This window comes from Phoca vitulina, unplaced genomic scaffold, assembly GCF_004348235.1.
Source record: "Phoca vitulina isolate PV1807 unplaced genomic scaffold, GSC_HSeal_1.0 scaffold29, whole genome shotgun sequence".
In the NCBI taxonomy this organism is placed as follows: domain Eukaryota; kingdom Metazoa; phylum Chordata; class Mammalia; order Carnivora; family Phocidae; genus Phoca; species Phoca vitulina.
In genome coordinates, this window is record NW_022589732.1 from 740,725 (window position 1) to 766,924 (window position 26,200).

General features: G+C 37.6%; 1 pseudogene; it reads right to left on the reverse strand.

Moving 5' to 3' along the window:
* Positions 1 to 1,606: 1,606 nt before the first annotated feature.
* Positions 1,607 to 3,031, reverse strand: LOC116644397 (annotated as a pseudogene).
* Between the last annotated feature and the right edge of the window lie 23,169 nt (positions 3,032 to 26,200).

Sequence of the window (26,200 nt, forward strand, 5' to 3'; positions counted from 1 at the left end):
TCCATTTAAGAAATGGGCAGAAGACATGAACAGACATTTCTCTAAAGAAGACATCCAAATGGCCAATAGACACATGAAAAAATGCTCCACATCACTTGCCATCAAGGAAATACAAATCAAAACCACAATGAGATACCGCCTCACACCAGTCAGAATGGCTAAAATTAACAAGACAGGAAACAACAAGTGTTGGCAAGGATGTGGAGAAAGGGGAACCCTCTTACACTGTTGGTGGGAATGTAGAACTTAGTTGGTATAGCCACTCTGGAAAACAGTATGGAGACTCCTCAAGAAGTTAAAAGTAGAGCTACCCTATGACCCAGCAATTGTACTACTAAATATTTACCTCAAAGATAAAAATTTAATGATTGAAGGGGCACCTGCACCCCAGTGTTTATAGCAGCAATGTCCACAATAGCCAAACTGTGGAAAGAGCTGAGATGTCCACTGACAATTGAATGGATAAAGAATATGTGGTTCATATATACAATTGAATATTATTCAGCCATCAGAAAGGATGAATAGTTACTATTTACATCTACGTGGATGGAACTGGAAGATATTAAGTTGTGTGAAATAAGTCAATCAGAGAAAGACAATTATATGGTTTCACTCATATGTGGAAAATAAGAAACAGCACAGAGGAGGATGGGGAAGGGAGGCAAAAAATGGGAAGTCATCAGAAAGGGAGAAAAACCATGAGAGACTCTTAACTACAGGAAGCAAACTGAGGGTTGCTGGAGGGTTGGTGTGTGGGTGGCTGGGGTAATTTGGTGATTAGCATTGAGGGCACATGATGTGATGACCACTGGGTGTTATATGCCACTGATAAATTATTGAACTCCATATCTGAAACTAATGATGTACTATATGTTTGCTAATTGAACTTAAATTAAAAAAAAAAAAACAAATTAAGGTAATATATTCCCAAGCTGACCACATTTTGTAACAAGATGACCAAAGGGTCATGCAGGAGTCTTTTGGGCGGCCATAGAGATCTCTTGCCTCTCCAATCCAGCCATTAGAGATAGGGAGCAAAGAAAGAAAGAGGAGCTCATTCTCATCCTGTATGCAGTTGGTCATATTTTTGCTACCCTGGATGTCAATTCCCATATGTTTCTGGGTCTGACATGCATGGTTCCAGGAGAGTCTTTTGGTGTCTCATATATCAGGGATGACCAGTGACCCCTAAACAGATGGTATACAGTATGGGAATGAGCAGTGCACTAATGTGACATGCTCAAGAGATACTGAAGGATCAAGACCAGCTAATTCATCAGGACCTGAAGTCAGTAGCAGGAGAGATGGCAGCAGCAGAGACCTGGGTCCTTGACCACAGGGAAAATGCAAACAGATGTTAGGGCTGCTCAAGCTAGAGAGCGTGGCAGGTATAGTTCTAGGGCAATACATTTCCCATCTTCTCTCTCTCTTTTTCCAAAGAAGATCCTTTACTGAGGCCTATTTAAAACATTTCAGTCCTTAATTCAAATAAACTTCAACTCAGTGGAATGGCTGATGTCTGATCTAGGTAAGGGCTCATGGTAAAAAAATACACCCCACCTACAAAGACATCAAAATAGGTTCCTAACAAGAATGTGAATGTAACTCAGGGTCTCTGCCCCATCTTCTTCAGGGTTTGACTGAGCTCCTCAGATTTGTGTATTTTCCAGATGAAGAAATCCCCATAGGGCCTGGCACCCTTGATGTCTGCAATATAGATCATGTCCTTACCAATGCAGAATTAAACCTCAGAGGCTGACTGAAATTTGCCATCTAGGGCAGAGATGACCCTGGTCTACACCAGGTTCTTCATTTTGTGTTTGAAGACAAGGAGCTGACATGGAACTCCCACTCTGTGAGGTCCAGGAACCCAGCCAGCTTGTCCATAGGCATGGTGGTGTAAAGCTTGAGGAAGCCTGCTCCTGCACTTCATCAGAAAACACCTTCATCTGCTCCAAGAAGGTTTCCTTGTGTAGTTGGGGTGCACATGGCCATAGTTGGGCACTACAGGCGACAGTAATTTGGGACAGGAGTATCTTAAAATTTCCTCATAGACCTGTGGTTCTGTATTTCTCCCATAGCAGGAGGTGAATGCTCTTGTCAATTTGCATGGGGTACATAGTGAGGATGATGGCCAGCAGCACATGCATCTGCTTATTCTACTTGTTAATCATCTCATACTTATATGTGGTCCTCTGAAACATGCTCTTGGGTCCTCTGGATATAGAAGAGGATGTTGGCAATGATCCAGATAGCATCCTGGTAGCAACACATTATCAAATATGTAAAACTGATGTTATAGTATGTGGTGACCTGGCACTTAGGCACACAAAAATACATGCTCTTCTTGTTCAGTTTGATATTCTCCAGCACCTTGATGACCTGGTGGTAAAATCCCAATAGGGAGTGCAGATGCAGAAGACCCACCAGGCTGAAGTAGCCAGACTTCTTATATAAGGAGTGTTGTCCATACTCCCCAGCCACACTCTCAGAGTCACCTCCACTTGTGTACCCCTCCAACTGTCAGTTAATGTTGGACTTGTCTACCAAGAAGTGAAGAACATTGAGGGCACTATAAACATTCCAGATTTTGGAATTAGAACAAAGGAAGTCAATTTCCTCCTCTGACTTCTTGTCAGTCTTACAGCGGTACTGACTGAAAGACTGAAACTGATAGATGAACTCATTGATGTTATCCCAGAACCACAGGTTGGGTAGTTCAAGGGGAACAGGACCATCAGCATTAAGAATGTCTTTGAAGAGATTGAAGTAGTTGTAATAGGATTCAGACCCCTGCTCCAAGGAGGGTCCCTCACTGACATTGGCATATACCTGCCTGTAATATAATTCTTTGTACAAAATCAGGAAGACAGCACTGTTGCCAACCTGCGGAACAAGGGCTTCAGTCTCAGGCCAGGGTGTATTCTTGAAGATCTTTCAGTCAGCTTGGTTCAGCTGTCACAGATGTCCTTGATCTCATACAACTTTTGGTCAATGACATTACTGGACACATGGCTGGCCTGCAACTCATACACCTTCTGGTCAATCAGATCTGAGATGGCTTTGTGGAAATACTAGATGAAGTTTTTGATTACTTTGAGGATCACCTGATAGGTCTACTGTTCATACTAATGTTCATAAGCCAGATCCTGCTTTGGATCTCCTGTGTGCATATCATAATTGCCCTGGTGAGCATAGGGATCATAAGCAGCCTCAGACTCATAATCATCAGCAGGAAAAGATATGGTTGCAGCACTCACAAATACCACCAGAGTCCCATCTTCTCTTCACACTCTAGAGGGTGTTGAAATGAAATGAAAACAAGAAAGTTTACCTTTCAGCTACTAGGTATCCAAGAATCAAGAAAGCTTAAGTTTAGAAGAGGTGGTCCAATAATTAAAAGTACTCTGGGCAATGACAATATGTTCATTATTCAGAACAATGGGATAAAGAAATAGATCGAAGCTATGGAATTAAAAAAAATATTGCTTTTGATGTGGCAGAAAGTTCTGTAAGAGGATGTCACTGTTTGGAAGAAGGGGTTGGGACAGTTAATATTTTAATTGCCTTAAGGGAGAGATAATTATAATGGCGTGTTTACAATTCTTTAGTGCCATATTATTTTTGCAACATATATGAGAGGAAAAAGACAAAAAGAATAGATATCACAAGTGGCCCTTTTTGGAGAAAGCTAAGATATTTAGGAAGGTAGATTGGGGTTGCTGAGAAGTTAGTATTGATTCGACTGAAAATTCTGAGTTGAAAGGGGAAATGTACCAGGGTTACTAAGAAGAAATACAATGGGTGAAGTTTGTAAATACAGAGTAAAGGGGTGGAGATTACAAGACATTATGGAAAAAGAAATAAGGAAAGAGATCTGCATAATTTTTGAATTGTGTATCTACACATTAATGTGAGAACACTATGAAAATTAAGAGTAGAGGTGCTTCTGCATAAGGGTGAGACATATCTGATGGCACATTACCAAAATTATCATGAGAAAAATGCCCAAATGCAAATGAATAGTTATTAAAGGTATTGTCCTGGTGGTAATTCCAGTGACAGATTTGAGAACAGTTTATCCACAGATATGAAGAATGAGGTTAAAGGGAAGAACATAAGTTCTGTGAACAGTTAAATGGAGCCTGTGTGATCATAGGGTTCTTGGGTATATCTCATAGTCTGTTTATTTTTTTACCACTTTCATAGAAATCAGGGAAGATATTAGAAATTTCATGCAGTTGCATACCCATATTGCTCCCCAGTTCTACTTAACAGCATTGCTGCCTGAAGGAACCACAGGACAAGGAAGTGATGGACACCTTCTCTCCTGGTGTACAGTGAAAGAACAATGGGCATTACAATGGTTGGTGCATAGGTCGTCCCTCGGGAGAATGGTTTGGCCCACTCAAAAGGGAAAGTAAGAGCAATATAGGAAGGTGTCACAGGATAGTATCTAAATAGGAAATGAAGTGCTTCTTCTTATTAATAGCTAATATTAACCCTAGTTCCTCTTCCCAGAGAGGGCTTCTCATATAGAACTGAGTTTGGGAACATGGTTGAACTGAGAAGTAAAATGAGACATCTATTATTTTCCCCTTGACCCTGGGTGGTTGGGTTGAGCCAGTCTAGGTTGGAGTCAGACTGGGTTGGAGCTGTCTTAGTTCATTCCTAGGTGCTGGGCTCTGGGGAATTATCACATGGACACAGGAAGTAGGAAGAGGAAGTGGAATAGGGCCCACTGGTCTGGGACAAGAAATGATAGGAGGCAGTCTGAGGCCTGAATTCTGTGAGGCTCAGCAGCCCACTAGGAAAAACAGATTAGTTGAATGCTATAAGCTCTACCAATTAAATTTACAATTAAATTTTCTCTTGTTGGGAGGAGCCATAGGCAGGGGTGAATATATGGAAAAGAAAAAGGAATCACACTCCTTCCCTAGATGTGAGCCTGTCTAGAAATTTGAGGTGACAGACAGGAAAACTGTCTCCACCTCAACACTCCCCACTTCTCCAGATCAAGGTCCAAGTCATCTATAATTTTCAACATCCTCCACAGTCCATTTTCAGTCTCACCTTCCAAGACATATGACATACTCTATCCAGCTGAATTAAACAGCTGGACCTTCCTTGAGCACATTCTCCATGTCCATGATTTGTTCATGCCATTCCCTCAGCCTGGAACGTCCTCCCTGACACTCTCTGGTTGTAGAAATCTTATCCATTTCTGCAGGCCCAATTCAAATGGCAGCTCTACCATGCAGCTTTCATGATTGAGTGGAAGTATCTTATTCCTCTTGTGTATAACATGGTTGATCAAATGCTACCTTGTAATACAGCGAAAAGATAGATGCTGGCTTGCTTTCATTCTTCTTTCTATTGCCTCATTGGTGGTAGGATGGTGTCTAAGATAATGACTGTGGAATAGTAAGAGTTTAGCAAATATTTGCCACATGAATTGAATTCCAGGGTACTTGATGGAAAATGAGGAGAGGCTACAGAGAAATGGAAGTGACCAGCATTTTTTCTTTCTGCTGCTGCTTAATATGTTCCACTTCATACCCAATATAGTGGAGGAGGTCCTAGAGATGATGAAATTAAGGCAGAAAGTGGAAGGATGGAAGACATATGAGATCCAATTATGTTTTTTTCTGAATGTGGAATTTGTTGTGCTTGAAATGGGCAAAAAGTGTGCTCTGCTACAGCTCAGTGTCATTTCACAGCATGATCCATTTGCTATAATCGCTCTGTGCACATTTGTTCTGATATTTGGCCTAACATGTGTGTCAAAGACCAAATGATAAAACCAATATGAATTAGCGAGAATAGCCTCAAACTGAAAGGGGGAAATGGCACTTAGAACAAAAATGAAACATAAGTAGGATCAATTGGGAAACTAGCTGACAGCTGAAGATCATTCTGGAGTGTATTGGGAGTCAGATCTGCTAAATAACACACTTAGCAGTGAGGACTTTTGTCGGCCGAGAAGAGGTTGGTATAGAAACCAGGGAGTCTAAGTTCTTTTCATAGCTCTAATCTCCTTTAGGAATTAGCTTCAATTGGCTTCCATTTTTCCATTTATGAAATGGCTCTGAGATATTGCAAAGCATCTGTGTCCCAGAGAGTATAGAGCAGACAAAAGGCATTCTCTTCCATTTCGTGTCCTGAGAACCCCTGGCCTTTAATTCTATTAGAACAATGGCTTATCCAGAGAAATATTTGTGTTCATTCATTACAAAATTATTTTCTAAGGTGCCAGGCTCTGCAGTATGTTCTGGGAATGGAAAAATGATGGTTCCAGCCAAGTCCACTTTAGGTATGTGACCTTGACCACCATCAATTCCATCCCTAAGTCTGTTTTCTTATCTGTAAATGAGATGACAATAGAATATAAGCCAAAGAATTGTTGTATCACGTAGCATGAAAGTGTGCAAAGCTCTCAGCCGAACATTGGGCACATAGGAGACCACTAACAAATATAAGCAGTGATGGTGATAATAGTTTGATTGCATCAGAGTGACAAACCAGCTGGGAGTTGGAGGGAGGTATATAGACCAATCTGAATCAATCACATGATGACTTTAAAAATTTTCAGTTAGACTGTGGTATAGTCAGACAATGGAATATTATTTAGTGCTAAAAAGAAATGAGCTGGAGAGTGATATCACCAAGAGGGTGACATAGGTCATTCCTGACTTTGCTCTATCTCACAAAAAGGACTGACAACTAGTCATGAACAAGACACATCTAGAACATGGAGGTGAAGCTGAAGCACTCCTGTATCATAGAGATCAAGACAGACTGCACTGGAAAGGTAAGAGAAGTGGCTACGGGTTGATGGCATTGCCCCTCCCCCAGGCCAACATAGCATCATATAGAAAGGTCTCTCCTGAGCCTACGGTTCCTCCAGTGGGAAAAGGGGTGGGGTATTCCAACTCCCTCCTAGTGTTTTGGGTCACTTCATGGGAGCCCATACTCTGGTCTCACCCACAAGGATTGCTGAGGAATCTATGGAGCTCAACCATGGAAAATCTGATTATGACAAAGAGGGGGGGGGAATCTGATTATGACAAAGTTTCTAACAACCAATCTGTGGAACCAAGTTGGTGGTACATAGTGACCAGGGAACTCAGTGGGGTGTAGGAATTCCTGATTTGGGTCCTCAGACAAGTTTTGCTGGCCCTAGAGCATGGTTTACCCATGCCAGGCTCCATGTACTGCTGTGGAACATGATTCTTGGCCCCATATGAGCAGAAGAGCTGGTGAGAAAACCTGGAAGCTATGTAATCTAGCAATGATCAAGCCAAGAGGTGCATAGGCAGAGCTGATGGTATGCAGTACAAAGCCAGTGGTCCTGGTCAGCTAGGAAACTTGGGGCATGGGTTGACTTAAGACCATATAGAGCCTTACCGGCTTTAGAGCCCCTTTTTCCTCTGCACCCAGGCAGGGAAACTAATTCATAGCACCACTTATTACTGAATACAGCCTTCAGACTACCTGAGCAGGAAACCTAACCAGGACACATGAGAAGCTATGTAGCCTCTTCAAAAACTCTCATTATAGTGATACTTGAACAGAGAGCATAGCCATGGCTTTCCCCATCTGCAGAGCAAAACTGGTAGCCTCACCTGACCAGGAAATTTAATATACAGTTTTGCCTGATTCCAATCCCCGAACAAGTCCCCATACTGGCCGTGGGTCTTATTCTGTTCCCCTGCCAAGACAAGAAAGCTAATTCCTAGCCTTACCTAATATGAGTATAGTAACCAGTCAGGATTGTCTAGTAAACCTGACCACAGTCTCCAGGCAACTGCAGAGTCCTTCCTACAACCATTCTTGGGCATAGAACAAGCCAATAGTCCTACCTAGCTATTCTTAACCAGTGACACACCCTTCAACCCCTGATCACAAGCTCAAACGATTGCCTTGTCCAAAAATGGACCTTAAGAGCAGGCTCCACCTGCCAAAGACCATTTCCAACAGACATGCTCCCAAACCCAAACTGAGCTGAATGGTAAAGAAATGTCTCTGCCAAAGTGAACCAGTAATGTCTAGAAGATGAGCCCACTTACTCAAATGCCCAGATATCAATGGAAATAATTAAGAACTACAAAAAAATCAGGTAAATATAACAACCAAAGAAAACCAACAAAACTCCAATAACTGACCCTAGATAAATGGAAATCTATGGCCTTTCAAAGAATTCACAATAGTTCTCTTAAAGATTAGTGAACTACAAGAACACACAAATAACTAAATAAAAATAGGGAAAGAAGGCATGAACAAAAAAAAAACTTCAACAAAAAAGTAGAAACCATCAAAACAAACAAAAATTCAAGTTGAAAAATACAATTACTTAACTACAAAATTCAGTAGAGAGCTTCAAAAACATACTTGACCATGCAGAAGAAAGAACCAGTGACCTGAAAGATAGGACATTTGAAATGATCCAATCAGAGCAGAAAAAGAAAAAAATTTAAAAAGAGCAAAGAAAGTTTAAAGGACCTTTGGAATACAATGAAAACAAACTACATTTACATTATGGGGATTCCAGAAGAAGAGGAAAGAAAGGGAAGTATGTTCAGACCCAAATAGGCTGAACTTAAATAGCACTTCACAGAGTCACATTATAATTAAATTGTCAAAAGACAAAGACAAAGATAGAATTCTAAGAGCAAAAAGAAAAAGAAGAGAACATACAAAAGGAAAACCGTAAGATGATCAGTGGATTTCTCAACAAAAATGTTTTAGGTTAGGATAGAATGAGATAACATATTCAAAATATTTAAAGAAAAAAATGTCCACCAAAGATTCTATACCTGGTAAAGCTATTCTTCAGAAATGCAGGAAGGATAAAGACTTTCCTGAACAAACAAAAGCTGAGGGAGTTCATTACCAGTAGACCTGCCTTACAAGAAATTCTAAAAGAAGTTCTTTGAGTGAAAGTAAAAGGATATCAATTAACATCATAAAAACATAAGAAGGTAGTATAAAACTCACTAATAATGGTAAATACACAAAGTTAGATTCTGTAATGTGGTAATGGTGCATAATTCACCTACAACTCTAGTTTAAAAGCTAAAAAACAGTAAAGATATCTATAACTACAATAGTCTGTTATTAGTTACACCATGAAAATATGTAAATTGTAATCTCAATGATCTAAAATGCAAAGAGGAGGAGAAGTAAAAGTGTAAAGTTTAGGATTCTATTGAATTTTTTATTAGCTTAAAATAGGGTGCTACATTTTAAGGTATTTTATGTAATCCTCATAATAACCACAAGGGAAAAACTTGTAGCAATTACACAAAAGAACATGGTAAAGAAGTCAAAGCATACAGGTACCAAAAGATATCAAAACACATACACAAAGACAGCAGGATAAGACACAAGGAACAATGGAGCTACAAAACAACCAGAAAACCACAAAATACCAGTTGTTAGTCCTTACTTATTAATAATTACATTAAATATATGCATATTAAATTCTCCAATCAAAAAAGTATAGAATGGTTGAATGGATTAAAAAACAAGATCCAATGATATGTTGCTTACAAGAGACTCACTTTAGTCTTAAATATACACATAGTCTGAGAGTGAAGGGATGGAAAAAGATATTTGAAGAAAATGGTAAACAAAAACTAAAAAAAAGAAGAAGAAAAAAGAAGGAAGGAAGGAAAGAGGGAAAGGAGGAGGGAAGAAAGAGAGGAAGAAAAAAGGAAAAAAACCCTGGGTGCAATACTAATTTCAGACAAAATAAACTTTCAACTAAAGATGGTAAAAAGAGACAAAGAAGGTCACTATACAATGATAAAGGGGTCAACTCATGAAGAAGATAAAACAATTGTAAATATTTATGTGCCCAAATCAGAGTGGCTAAACATACAAAGCAAAAACTAACAGAGCTAAAAGGAGAAATAAAGACCAATACAATAGTTGAGACCTTAATATCCTAACTCTGAACAATGGATAGATCATCCAGACACAGAATCAATAAGAAAAAAGTGGATTGAACAACACTATAGACCAAATGGTCCTATCAATTATATATAGAACATTCTATCCAACAAAAGCAGATCACACATTCTTCTCAAGCACATATGGAACAAATCAAATCAAATCAAGTCAGCAAATTCAAGAAGACTGAAATCATATCAAGTATCTTTTCTTACCACAATAGTATGAAACTAGAAATCAAAAAGAAGAGAAAAACGAAAATTCATGAATTTGTGGAAATTAAACAACACATGAATCAAAGAAGAAATTAAAGGGGAAATAAAAAAAAGTATATTCAGAAACAAAAATGGAAACAGAACATACCAAAACGTATGGGATGCAGCAAAAGCCATTCTAAGAGGGAAGTACATAGCAGTAAATGCCTACATTAAGAAGAAAGATGCCAAATAAAAAACTTTATGGTAGAATCAGAAACAAAGAACATATTAAGCACACAGTTAGCAGAAGGAATAAAAAAAATACTAAAGAAGAAATAAAGGAAATGGAGAACAGGAAAACAATAGAAAGATCTGCCAAACTAAGAGTTGTTTCCTGGAAAATATAGACAAAATTGACAAATGTTTAGCTAGACTAACCAAGGATAAAAAGAGAGGGGCCAAATCAACAAAACTATATATGAAAAAGGAGACATTACAACTGATACCACAGAAATACCAATGATCATAAGAGGCTACTATGAATAACTATACAACAACAAACTGGACAACCTAGAAGAAATGGGAAAAAACTTAGAAACATACAATCTAAAAGGACTAAAACAGGAAGAAATAGAAAAATCTGTAGAGACCAATTACCAATAGATTCAATCAGTAATCAAAAATCACCCAACAAAGAAAAGCCCAGGACCAGATGGCTTCAATGATGAATTCTACCAAACATTTAAAAAGTAGTGCCAATCCTTCTCAAACTCTTAAAAAAAAAAATTGTATGGGATGGAGCACTCCCAAACTCTCATGTTATGAGTCCAGCATTCACCTGATACCAAAGCCAGAGAGAGATACCACTAGAAAGGAAAACTATAGGCCAATATTCCTGAGGAATATAAATGTAAAAATTCTCAATTAAATACTAGTAAATCAAACTCAGCAGCACAAGGCACCTGGGTGGCTCAGTTGGTTAAGTGTCTGCCTTTGGCTCAGGTCATGATCCCGGAGTCCCAGGATCAAGCCCCGTATCAGGCACCCCATTCAGCAGGGAGTCTGCTTCTCCCTCTGTCCCTCCCCTTTCTCGTGCTCTCTCTCTTTCTTTCTCTCACTCACTCTCTCTCAAATAAATAAATAAGATATTTTTAAAAAGAAAGTGTTCATTTGCCACGATGAAGTGGGATTTATCCCTGGGATGCAAGGGTGGTTCAACATCTACAAATTAATGTGATACATCACATTAACAAGGATAAAGAACAGAATCATATAATCATCTCAATATATGTAGAAAAAGCATCTGACATAATTCAACATCTGTTCATAAAAATACTAACAAATTAAGTACAGAAGGAATGTATCTCAACATAATAAAGGTCATATATGACAACTCCATAGTTAACATCATACTCAATGGAGAAAGGTTGAAAGATTTTCCTCTAAGATCAGGAACAGTATAAGGGTGCCTATTCTCACCATTTCTATTCAACATGGTGGTGGAAGTCCTAGCCAAAGCAATCAGGCAAGAAAAAGAAATAAAAGACATTAGGATAGGAAAGCAGAAGTAAAATTCTATTTGCTGATAACTTGATTTTATATAAAGAAAATCCTAAAGATTTCATCAAAAACCTTGTTAGATCCAATCAACAAATTAGCTAAGGTTGCAAGATATAAAATTAACAAAAATCAGTAGCATTTCTGTACATTAACAATGAATTATTTGATTAAATAAATGAAGGAATCAATCTCATTTACAATAGCATAAGAAGCAATAAAAATATTTAGGAATAAATTTAACCAAGGAAGTGAAAGAACTCTACTCTGAAAACTATAAGATATTGATTAAGACAACAAAAGGAAACACAAATAAATGGAAAGGTATCCTGTGTTCATGGACTAGAATAATGAATACTGTTAAAATGTCAATACTACTAAAAGCCATCTATAGATTTAAAGAAATCCCTATCAAGCTTCCAATGGCATTTTGTACAGAAGTAGCACAAACAATTCTAAAACTTATATGGAACCACAAAAGATTCTGAATTGCCAAAGCATTTCTGAGAAAAAACAAAGCAGGAGACATCATGCTTCACACTTGTTTTCAAGTTATACTATAAACTATTATAATCAAAACAGTACGGCCCTGGCAAGAAACAGAAAAAATAGACCAATGGAACAGAATTGAGAGCCCCAAAACAAATCCAAGTACAGACCTTCCTCAACTTATGATGGAGATACATTCCAATAAACCCATCATAAGTTGAAAATACCATAAGTCAAAAATGCATTTAATATACCCAACCTGCTTGGCCTACCCTACCTTTAACATTCTCTGAACACTTATGTTACCCTACAGTTGGGCAGAATCATCTAACACAAAGGCTATTTCATAATAAAGTGTTGAATATCTCATGTAATTTATTGAATTCTGTACTGATAGTGAAAAACAGAATGGTTGTATGGGCACACAATGGTTTTAAGTGTATCAGATGTTTACTCTTAAGATCATATGGCTACTAGGAGCTGCAGCTCATAGGCACTTCCCAGCATCACAAAACAGTATCTTGTTGCATATGATTAGCCCAGGGAAAAAAATCAAAATTCAAAGTTCAAAGTATGGTTTCTACTGAATATGTATCACTTATGCACTATCATAAAGTCAAAAAATTGTAAGTCAAACATCATATGTTGGGGTCCAACTGTACATATGGGCAACTAATATTTGATGAGGGAGCCAAGAATACTCAATGGTGAAAAGATAGTCTCTTTCATAAATGATGCCTATAATTGGGTATTCACATGTAAAAGAGTCAAACTAGCGTGCTATTTTACAGCACTCACAATAATTAACTTAAAATGGATTCAAGACTTACATATAAATCCTGAAACCATGAAGCTTCTAGAAGAAAATATAGGAAAAAAATCTCCCTAACATGGGTATTGGCAATTTTTTTTTTTGATATGATACCTAAAGCACAAGGAAAAAAGCACAAACAAGTGTGACTATATCAAACTAAAAAGCTTCTGCACAGCAAAAGAAACAATCAACAAAGTGAAAAGACAACATATGGAATGGGAAAAATTATTTGCAAGCCATATATCTGATGAGGGGTTCATATCCAAAATGTATTAAAAATTATACAACTCAATAGCAAAAACAAAACCTCAAATAATCCAATTTAAAAATTGGTAATGGACTTGAATAGACAGGTTTCCAAAGAAGATATATGAATGGCCAATAAGTATATAAAAAGATGCTCAACATCACAACTCATTAGGGAAATGCAAATCAAAACCACAATGAGATATCTCCTCATGCCTGTTAGAATGGTGATAATAAAAGAGATAAGAGATAACAAATGTGGCAAGGATGTGGATGAAAAGGAACACCTGTACACTGTTAGCAGGATTGGTACAGCCACTATAGAACAAAGTATGGAGGATCTTCAAACAATTAAAAATAGAACTACCATATAATCCAAAAAATTGTACTTCTGAGAATATATCCAAAGGAAATGAAAACACTAATTTAAAAAATATCTGCACCCCCAATGGTAATAGCAAGACTATTTACAATAGCCAAGATATGGAAACAACCTAAGTGTCCATCAACAAATGAATGGATAAAGAAGTTGTGGTATATATACAGATGGGTAGGTATATATATATAAAAATATAATTAATACTGTACACACATATTGGGATAATAGTCAAGCATGCAGAAGAGGGAAATCCTGCCAGAGCCAACATGGATGGACCTTGAGGGCACTATGCTAAGTAAAATAAGTCAGAGAAAGACAAATACTGTATGATTTCACTTACATGCAGAATCTAGAACAAGACAAAACAAAGCAAAACAAACCCACAAAACCCCCACCAAACTCAATGAAGAAGAAATCAGATTTATGATTACCAGACCTGGGATGGGATGATGGGAGGGGAAATTGGAGAAAAGTGGTCAAAAGATACAAACTTCCACTTACAAGATAAATAGGTACTATGGATGTAATGTACAACATAACTATAGTTACTACTGCTGTATGATATATATGAATACTGTTGAGAATAAATCCTAAGAGTTCTCATTTTTTTTAAATTTAATTTTATTATGTTATGTTAGTCACCATACAATACATCATTCGTTTTTGATGTGGTGATCCATGATTCATTATTTTCGTATAACACCCAGTGCTCCATGCAATACATGCCCTCCTTAATACCCATCACAGGGCTAACCCATCCCCCCATCCCCCTCCCCTCTAAAACCCTCAGATTTTTTCTCAGAGTCCATAGTCTCTCATGGTTCGTCTCTCCCTCTAATTCCCCCCCTTCATTTTTCCCTTCCTTCTAATGTCCTCCATGCTATTCCTTATGTTCCACATATAAGCGAAACCATATGAAAATTGACTTTCTCTGCTTGACTTATTTCACTTAGCATAATCTCCTCTAGTCCCATCCCTGTTGATGTAAAAGTTGGGTAGTCATCCTTTCTGATGCCTGAGTAATATTCCATTGTATATATGAACCACATTATCTTTATCCATTCATCTGTTGAAGGGCCTCTTGGCTCTTTCCACAGTGTGGCTATTGCGGACATTGCTGCTATGAACATTGGGATGCATATGGCCCTTCTTTTCATTACATCTGTGTCTTTGGGGTAAATGCCCAGTAGTACAGTTGCTGGGTCATAGGGTAGCTCTATTTTTAATTTTTTGAGGAACCTCCACACTGTTTTCCAAAGTGGCTGTACCAACTTGCATTCCCACCAACAGTGTAAGAGGGTTCCCCTTTCTCCACAACCTCTCCAACATTTGTTGTTTCTTGCCCTGTCCATTTTTGCCATTCTAACTGGTGTAAGGTGGTATCTCAATGTGGTTTTGATTTGAATTTCCCTGATGGCTAATGATGATGAACATTTTTTCATGTGTCTGTTAGCCATTTGTATGTCTTCTTTGGAGAAGTGTCTGTTTGTGTCTTCTGCCCATTTTTTTGACTTGATTATTTGTTTTTTGGGTGTTGAGTTTGAGAAGTTCTTTATAGATCTTGGATACCAGCCCTTTTCTGTAGTGTCATTTGCAAATATCTTCTCCCATTCTGTGGGTTGCCTCTTTGCTTTGTTGACTATTTCCTTTGCTGTGCAGAAGCTTTTTATCTTGATGAAGTCCCCAAAGTTCATTTTTGCTTTCGTTTCACTACCCCAAAATTACTAGAACTCATACAGCAATTCAGTAATGTGGCAGGAAACAAAATCAATGCATAGAAATAAGTTGCTTTCTTATACACTAGCAATGCAACTGTAGAAAGAGAAATTAGAGAAACGATTCCATTCACAATAGCACCAAAAACCATAAGACACCTCGGAATAAACCTAATCAAAGAGGTAAAGGATCTATACTCTAGGAACTACAGAACATTCATGAAAGAAACTGAAGAAACAAAAAGATGGAAAAACATTCCATGATCATGGCTCGGAAGAATAAATATTGTTAAAATGTCTATGCTACCCAGAGCAATCTATACCTTCAATGCCATCCTGATCAAAATTCCAATGACATTTTTTGAAGTGCTGGAACAAACAATCCTAAAATTTGTATGGAATCAGAAAAGACCCCGAATCACCAAAGAAATGTTGAAAAAGAAAAACAAAGCTGGGAGCATCACATTCCCCTATTTCAAGCTATATTACAAAGCTGTGATCACCAAGACAGCATGGTACTGGCACAAAAACAGACATATAGACCAATGGAAAAGAATAGAGAGCCCAGATGTGGACCCTCAACTCTATGGTCAAATAATCTTCGACAAAGCAGGAAAAAATATGCAATGGAAAAAAGTCAATCTCTTCAATAAATGGTGCTGGGAAAATTGGACAGCCACATGCCGAAGAATGAAACTTGACTATTCTCTAACACCATACACGAAGATAAACTCAAAATGGATGAAAGACCTCAATGTGAGACAGGAATCCATCAAAATCCTAGAGGAGAACATAGGTGGTAACCTCTTTGACATCGGCCACAGCAACTTCTTTCAAGATACATCTCCAGAATTCTGATTTTTTAAAAAAGAGCTAGAAAGCTACAAATAGACGTGGAGAAACCTCAAATGCATCTTACTAATTGAAAGAGGACAATCTGAAAAGGCTACATACTGTATGATTCTAACTATGTGACTTTCTGGAAAAGGCAAAACTAGGAAGACAATAAAAAGATCAGTGGTTGCCAGCGGTTGGGAGGAGGGGAGAGGGATAAATAGGCAGAGCACAGAAATTTTAGGACAGTAAAAATACCTTGTATGATATTATAATGATGGACGTATATCATTATACATTGGTCCAAACCCACAGAATGTACACCAAGAGTGAATTCTAAGATAAACTATGAACCTTGGGTGATTATGAGTGTTAAGGTAGGTTCATCCTTGGTAACAAATGTACCATTCTGGTAAGTGGTACTGATAATGGGGGAGGTTATTCACATGTAGGGGCAGAGGGTCTATGGGAAATCTACCTCCTTCTCAATTTGTGAACCTAAAACTACTCTAAAAAATAAAGTTTAAAAAAAATACTTATGTCCTGAATATAATCCTTTTCTTGGGTTTGGTGGCTTAGAAATTCCAAACATTTCTAGTCTTGGCAGGCCCTTGCAGCTGCTCTGTACAATGTTCCTGAGTTCCAGGATTCAGTGCTTCAGTGTAAAGTCTCCAGCTTCTGCTATTGGGACTCAAAAACTCTGAGTGGACATGACCATGGTTCATGAGTTTCCCATCCTAGGGAAGGTGAAAGAAAGGTAGAGAAATAAGTGGGGGAAGCCATGGAGAACACTTGTTTTTTGCTTCCAGATCCCCCATGGTGTCATTTTCTGTATTTAAGAATAATAAACAGCCAGGAGTGACAGAAATTGAGATTCACAGAGAGTAAGTGACTTGCTCAAGGTTATTCACTAGTGCCGAGATTAGGACTCAAACCTAAGTTTCTTGTCTCCATTGTGGTGCCTTTCACTGAGCTAATTGCATGGTGAACAATGGAAAAGGAGCAAGGAGAGTTTGGTGACCTTAAATCTCTATTTCTCTTGATGTGTTCTTATCATCAACAAGTTCAAATAAATTCTGAGTCTTACTCTGCGTAGTATCCAAGACGGTATGGTCCTACTCTGCATTCTAGAGGAACAGCTCCAGTCTCCTGACAAAGCACCTGTGCTTTTCTTTAATGGAACAGCAGTGTGCTAAGTTAAGATGGGCCCTTCCTCCAGGCCTAAGGAATGACCCATGATATGACAAAAGCCAATCACAATAATCTTGATCACTGTCTTAGTTGTGGCCAATAAAATATAAAGATATATCACTTGAGACAGCCCCTGAGACACCCCAGGAGACTCTGAGGGGCATATAGTCCATCACTAATCAGGGGACCTAATTCTATCATATGTCAGTCATTATATTTAATGTGGCTCTATTCAAATCCCCTGGCAAGTGAGGCTATGTTTCTCATGATTCAGCACTATTGATTCTTTGGGCTGGATGATTCTTTGTTGTAAGAGCTGTCTTGTGCATTGTGGAATGTTTAGCAACATCCCTGGCCTCTACCTTCTAGATGCCAGTTATATACCTTTCTCCTGAGCTGTGACAATTAAAAATGTCTCTAGACATTTTGAGAACCACTGGTCTACAGAAATATGAGAAGACTGTGTGTGTTTGTAGTAGAGAAAAAGAAATATATGTCATTTATATTAATTGATCATTTAGATTTCTATTTTTTCACCTTAAAAAGCTTCAGTGAACATATCCCTAGTCTTTGTTAATATCTTTATTTTCTTGGAATAAATTCCTAGACATGGAGTTGTTTGGTGAAAGAGTGGAAGCTTTAAAGTTACTCTAAGGACTAAACAGCCTCCAGAAAGACTTTTCCAATTTAGATTCATATCAAATTTGACAGTTCTTTTTAATCTTTACAGAGTTTAGTACCTAGTTTTTCACATGGTAGGTACTCAATAAATACTTGGTAGTTAGTTGATTGATTGTTGCTTGTGAGTTTCCATTCCTCTTTTTTCCAATAAATATCTGGACATGTTGGTATATGTGACTTCACAACAATTTCTATATCGGCTGGATCTGCAGAAAGTACTTGTCATTAGATGTATTAAAAATATAGTATTATATAGTCTGTATTCCTATAGACTGAAAGTATGGTCCCTGAACCTGTGGTCCCCACCTGGGAACTTGTTGGATATTCAAATTCTCTGGTCCCACCTGGACCTATTCCATGTTTTAAAATCTTTCTACGTGATTCTCTGAAAGCTAAAATTTGAGAACCACTGCAATAGACAGTAAAATCAACAAACACTGCTCTCATCAGCATATAAATTGCTATTCCCTAGACATTTCTTCTATAATGGCTTCTCCCTGATGGGAGTTGGCCAGCCTGCCCTTTGTTCATCAGAGATTTTGAACCTTCACAACCTAAATGTGTGTAACACTATCTCACTCCATCTAGTTCCCTGGTTGGTCCCTTAAAGACTCTGCCCATGCCAATACCTTACACTAAGGCTCAGCTCAGCCTGGCCTGTGAGCCAACAGCTGGGATGTTGAAATGAAGAATGCTGCTTGCATGTTCAACCTCATTTGCTAGATTGCTCATTAGATAGATAATGCCCTACCTTGGCCAGATGTGAAGTCCACTGTGAGTGGTGGCCATCTGTTCTGAGATGGATTATTTTGATCTAATCAGATATTGCAGGCCTCCAGCAGGCACTTCTGCCAGAGAGAAGAGCAGCAATTTCCCTGGGGCTGAACCACATGGGTGGCTGTGAGCAGAGTAGAGGAGAAGGTGGGGGACTGCACACACCTTTGAAGGATAAGTCAGTTAATCCACCACATGGGACAACCCCAGGGTGCCCAGATGCCTTTCAAAGTGTAGGAGACAAAGTCAGAAGGTCAGTTTGGAAGGGAACAGTTGCAGTTGGCAGGGACTTTGGTGCTTCAACTCACATCTGGTTCTTCTCCCCTGTGGGTCAGAAATGAGTCCTGTACTAACAGCTCCTGACATCTGTAATCCTCGGGGTTTGCAGGATTGTGTGTGTGTGTTCATGTATGTGCAGTTTTCTAATTAGACTACATCATCTCTTAAAGGCAGGGACTGTGCCTCTCACCACATGCTCAATCTTGCTTATAATGGGGAATTTTAAATGGGACTGACTGCACTTTAAATGCTCATGCACTAAGGTACATGTTCAGGTTTCCCAGGGAACACTGGGTGATCCTTCCTATAAGACACATACTTTGGAGGGGCGCCTAGGTGGCTCAGTTGTTAAGCGTCTGCCTTCAGCTCAGCTCATGGTCCCAGGGTCCTGGGATCGAGTCCCACATCCGGCTCCCTGCCTGGCGGGAAGCCTGCTTCTCCCTCTCCCACTCCCCCTTCTTGTGTTCCTGCTCTCGCTCTCTCTCTCTCTGTCAAATAAATAAATAAAATCTTTAAAAAAAAAAGACACATTATTTTTGAGAAGCTAATTATATAAGGGATTGAAAAACAATGTAAAACAACCAGTCAAAACTCTTCACTGGGGCGGTTTGAGGCACTGCTTTGTAACTGATAATTTTTTAAATGGTGAAATGCATCATTATTCATGCCTGACGTCTCTATGGTCAAAAGCTGCTTATTTGGTGACCAGTTCAGACATTCAGTAGGTCAAGGGGATGGGGCTAAATTCTTAACAAGCTGGGACACTCTACCTTCCTTCTGTAAGGCAGCAACCAGTAAATAATCCCCTTTCATTTAAGCAGACCAGTCAGTGAATAAAGCAGCCAGTCTAAGAAAATGGGTGCTGGGGTTACAGCACTAAGAGCTGAAGTGGGAGTCAAAATAAAATGCTCACAGTCAGAACACATTTGCATGACCAGATACCTCTGTAGCTGTGAATGACACAGCGTGGCATGAATGGGATGCATGAGAATGAAGAGAAATCCCAAGTGTTCTTGCTGATCCTAACATGAGTGGAATGTGACCAACTGTCCAGGTTTTAGCACTGAAAGTCCTGTGTCCCTAAAAGTCCCCCAGTTCCTGGAAAACCAAGATAGTTGATCACTTCACTTGGTTTCTGAATGTCTTGACTCACATTCTTCCCACAATGGCCCTTTAGAGATGGCTGAATTCTTCATGAGATATGTTTTAGGCAGCTCTGGAAAATAAGAGCCAAATCAACTATTTAGATCTGAACTTTTTTTCTCCCTATGAAATGTGTGCTTGGTGTTTGTAGATTTTATATGTTTTTTCCCCACCTTTCAGATCTATAGCAGGAAAGCAGCAAGTACGGCAGTCCTAAAGTGGGGCAGTTGCTCATGTTGCAAGTAGAGTCTCCCTCAACAGTGGAGGCCAGACTTCTCCAGATCTTTTGAGGCTTCTCCAGGTGCCTGTCCATAACCTCTGGAGTTCCAGCAGAAGGTGTTGCAGTGAAGTGAGGTTTCACAGTGGGAGTGGGTAATGGAATTATAATACTGCAAGAAGTTTCAGGGTCTTTCTCAGTTACTTGGTTTATCCCCTCTGTCTGGTCAGGCATGTTTCCCTTTAGGGGTTTATCAATGCTATTTTGGATTTTGTGACATTCTCTGTCTAGAAAGTCCAAAGTCCTGAAAAGCACTTAGCTTCAGAATATTTGAAAATAGAATAGTAGAATGTATTGAGAACATAGTTTCTAGAGTCAGACTTCCTGGGTTTGAATCTCAATTCTTCCCCTTCAATATGTATGACCTTGAGCAAGTTACTCAAACTCTAAACTTAGTTCCTTTACCTGTAAAATAGGGATAGTGTCTTTTTCATAATAATAGTGTCTTTTTCATAAAGTTGCTCTGAGGATAAAATGAGTTTATATATATATATTTATATACATTATATACATATATATATTTATATATATTTATATGTGTGTGTGTGTATATATATATATAAATGAAGTGATGTTTTAATTAAAATTTTTTAATTTGATTTTTCCAGCTTTACTGAAATAAAATTGATATATAACATTGTGTAAGTTTAAGGTATTCAGTGATTTGATTTGATGCACTTATATATTGCAAAATGACTACCACCAAGTATTAGCTAACACCTCCATCATGTCACATAGAACATTTAAGTTAGAACTTTTAAGATTTAGAATATTTAAGATTTACTCTCTTAGCAAGTTTTAAGTATACAATACAGTATTAACTATAATCACCATGCTGTACATTAGATTCTCTAGAAGTTATTCATCTTATAACTGGAAATTTGTATCTGTAGTTTAAGCCCTGACAGTTTTTTTTTTTTTTGTAATAAAATTGTCTGACTTAATCTTTGATTGCTGAGGCATCCATTTCAAAGAGACATCCACTTCAAAGACAGCTATCTCAAATAAACACATTGCCAGCTGCATGACTAGATAAAGAGGCACGCTGTGCCATGTCCCCACCCGCCAACCAGGCTTCCATGTTTTAGTGATTTTGGTAATTGACCATTTGGGTTGCTTGTTTTTCTCTCTTCCCACACTTTCAATTCCCATTCTGTGTTTTAAATTCACCAATAAATAGTATATCCTTGAAACCCTAGGCCTCTACACTCAGTCCTAATAAAGCAGAACCCCAGACCCACACCCTCTTTCTCTACCTGAGTCCTCGCTGTGTGGCCCTAGGTGTGCTATGTGCTTTCCAGGACCTGTGAGTAATAAACTTTTTCCCCTGTCCAAAGTTTCTTGATGATTACAGAGGGCATCTTATAATCATAATAAAAATCACGAGGGCCAGTCCAGCCACAACATTGGTTATTGATAGGTTTAGACTGGCACAAAACAGTAGTACCCTTTGACCAATTTGACCCTATTTCTCCTACTCCCAGTCCCTGGTAACCATCACTCTACTCTCTGTTTCTAGGAGTTTGGCTTTTTTAGATTCCACATAAGTGATATCATACAGTATTACTGTTTCTCTTAACATAATGTCCTCAAAGTCCATCCATGTTGTTGCAAATGGCAGGATTTCCTTCATTCTCATGGGTGATTATTATTTCACTGTGTATATATAGATACCACAACTTATTTATTATCCATTAGGGACACTGAAGTTGTTTTTATATATTGGTTGCTGTGAATAATGATGCAGTAAACATAGGATACAGATAGTTCTTTGAGATCCTGTTTCCTTTTCCTTTGAATATATACCAGAAGTAGGATCATTGGAACATATGGAACATACATATGGAACATATGTAGCTCTATTTTCAGTTATTTGAGGAACTTCCATACTGTGTTCCATAGCGGCTGTACCAATTTAAATTCCCACCAATGGTGCACGAGGGTTCCCTTTTTCCACATCTTCACCAACACTTGTTATCTCTTGTCTTTTCAACAATGGCCATTCTAACATGTATGAGGTGATATATCACTGTGGCTTTCTTTATATATATAAAATATGCTTTAAAATATATAATATATACTTATATATTACATATATTTATATATTATAATATATATACAAATATCATGGCCCAAATATAAAACCAACTCAACTCCCCCAAAATCATGATTTTGTGTTGTTGATGGAGTCTGAGAAAAGAAGATCCACTTGAACTTGAACAATCCCCTCTACAGATCTCAACATAACACCTGCTTCTTAGGGAATAATATTCACACTATCTTTGTATTTTACTGGATTTCCATGATCAGAATTAACTTATTGACAAAGCATGGAAGACAAATTTACTAAAGAGAATGTCTGTGTTATAAATTTGACAAGGTAAAAGAAGTGGTATAGCTGAGAGAGGGTGGGCAATGGAAGAGAGAGAAGAAGTGGAGGGAAGTAAGGAGTATTAGTTACCTATTTTACATGGTAAGGAACTGAGAATTACTACCTGCAATTGGCGGGTCAGTAAATAGAGACTGAATGATATGTAAAATCATAAGCTTAACCATCAGAAGAAATAAAAATACACACCTATCAATGATTTGGAGGTGGGAGAAGGGGGTTAATAAGTGAATAAATTATTCACCCATCACAGCTGTAAGTCTGTAGTTTTTAAAACTGCCAAATGAAGCCATGGATGGAGCATATCATTGTGGTTTTCATTTGCATTTCCCTGATGATTAGTGAGGTTAAGCATCTTTTCATGTACCTATTGGACATTTGTATGTCTTCTTTGGAAATATGTCTATTTAATTCCTTCACCCATTTTTAAATCAGATTGATAGTTTTGCTTTTGAATGAATTTATTATATATTTTGAATATTAACCCCTTATTAGATATATATTTAATATTTGCAAACCATTTTTCTCCCATTCTGTAAGTTACCCTTTTCATTTTGTCAACTGTTTCTTTTGCTATGCAGAAGTTTGATGTAGTCCCACTTACTAATTTTTGCTTTTGTTGCTTGTGCTTTTACTGTCACATCCAAAAAAAAAAAGTAAAAAATCACTGCCAAAATCAATGTCAAGGAGGGTTTTTCTATATTTTATTGTAGGAATTTTGTGGTTTCAAGTCTTACGTTTAAATTTTTAATCCATTTCAAGTTAATTTTTGTGAATGGTCTAAGTTAGAGGTCCAATTTCATTCTTCTGAATGTGGTTATCCAGTATTCTCAGCACCATTTATTAAAGAGACTATCCTTTCCCCACTGAGTATTCATGACTCTTTTGATAAATATTAGTTGACCATATATGCTAGGGCTCACTTCTGGTCTTGCTCTCCTGTTCTATTGGTCTGTGTGCCTATATTTTATTATTTTGATTACTACATAGAGCTTTGTAGTATAGCTTGAAATCAGGAAGTGTAATACCTCCAGCTTTGTTTTTCTGTCTCAGGATTCCTCTATTAAGGGATTTTCATGTTTTGTTTTGTTTTCAAACAAATTTTAGAATAGTTTTTTTCTATATCTTTGAAAAATGCCATTGGAATTTTGATAGGGACTGCATTAAATCTATAAATAGTATGGATAGTATGACCATTTTAATAATACTAATTCTTGAGGAAACTCCACTCTGGAAAACAGTGTGGAGGCGCCTCAAGAAGTTAAAAATAAAGCTACCCTATGACCCAGCAATTGCACTACTAGATAATTACCTCAAAGATACAAATGTAATGATCGAAGGGGCACCTTCACCCCAATGTTTATAGCAGCAATGTCCACAATAGCCAAAATATGGAAAGAGAAAAGATGTCCATCGACAGATGAATGGATAAAGAAGATGTGGTTCATGTATACAATGGAATATTTATTCAGCCATCAGAAAGGATGAATAGTTACCATTTACATTGACATGGATGGAACTGGAGGGTATTATGCTGAGTGAAATAAGTCAGTCAGAGAAAGACCACTATCATATGGTTTCACTCATATGTGGGAGATAAGAAACGATACAGAGGATCATAGGGGAAGGGAGGGAAAATGGAATGGGAAGTCATCAGAAAGGGAGAAAAACCATGAGAGACTCTTAACTACAGGAAAAAAACTGAGGGTGGCTGGAGGGTTAGTGGGTGGGGGGATGGGGTAATTGGGTGATGGGCACTAAGGAGAGCATGTGATGTGATGAGCACTGGGTATTATATGCAACTGATGAACTGATGAACTCTACATTTGAAACTAATGATCTACTATTTGTTGGCTAATTGAATTTCAATAAAAAAATAATATTAATTCTTCTAATCCATGAGCACAGAATAATTCTCCATTTGTTGCATCTTCTTTAATTTCTTTCATTAAAGTTTTATGGTTTTCAGTCTCCATATCTTTCACTGCCTTGGTTTAATTTATTCCTAAATATGTTATTGGTTTGATGCTACTATGAATGGAGATTATTTTATTTCTTTTTCAGATGTTTCATTGTTAGTGTGTAGAAATGAAGTGATTTCTATATGTTTTTATATACTTCAACTGTACTGATTTCATAGTTCTAACACTGTTTTGGTTAAGTTTTTAAAGATTTTCTCTATATAAGATCATATCATCTGAAAATAAAAACAATTTTACTTCCTCTTTAACTGAATGTTTTTTCTTTTTCCTTACCTGATTGCTCTGACTAGGACTTCTGAAATCATGTTGAATAAAAGTGGTGAGAATGAGCATCCTTGTCTTGTTCCCTGTCTTAGAAGAAAAGCTTTCAATCTTTCACCACTGAGTATGATGTTTGCTATGGGTTTTATCATCTATGGCCTTTGTTGAGATACATTCCTTTCATACCCATTGATTTTTCTTTTTAATCATGAAAGATGTTGAATTTTGCCAAATCACTTTTTCTACATCTATTGAGATCATATGATTGTTACCTTTCATCCTAGTAATGTGGTGTATCACACTGATTTTGGGATTCTGAAACATCTTTATATCCTAGGGATAAATCCTGCTGTTCATGGTGTACGATCTTTAATGTGCTATTGAATTCAGTTTGCTAATATTTTGTTGAGAATTTCTGTATCTGTTTTCATCTAGGGATGTTGGTCCAGAGTTTTCTTATAGTGTCTTTATCTGGCTTTGGTATCAGGGTAATGCTGGCCTCATAAAATGAATCAGGGGGTTCCCTCCTCTTCAATTTTTCAGAATTTTTAGAAAAATTGACATTAATTCTTTATCTGGTGTATTTCACCCACTGAAGCTGGCTTTTCTTTGTTGGGAGGTTTTTGACTATTGATTTAATTTTTTACTCATTATTGGTCTTTCCAATTTTCTATTGTTTTATTATTCAATCTTGGTAGGTTATAGGTTTCTAGGATTTTACCCTTTCTTCTAGGTTGTCCAATTTGTTGACATATAATTGTTCATAGTAGTCTCTTTGATCCCTGTATTTCTGTGGCATCAGCTGTAATGTCTGCTCTTTCATTTCTAAATGTCTGTTTTTCTTAGTCTAGCTAATGGTTTGTAAATTTTCTTTTTTAAAAAAATCAACTTAATTTCATTAACTTTTTCTATTGCTTTCCTATTCTCTATTTTTGCTCTGATCTTCATTATTTCCTTCTTTCTGATAACTTTGAGCTTAGCCTTGTGGGGGTTCCCTTTATGAAAGAATTTCTTTCTCTTGCTTTTAAAATTTTTTGT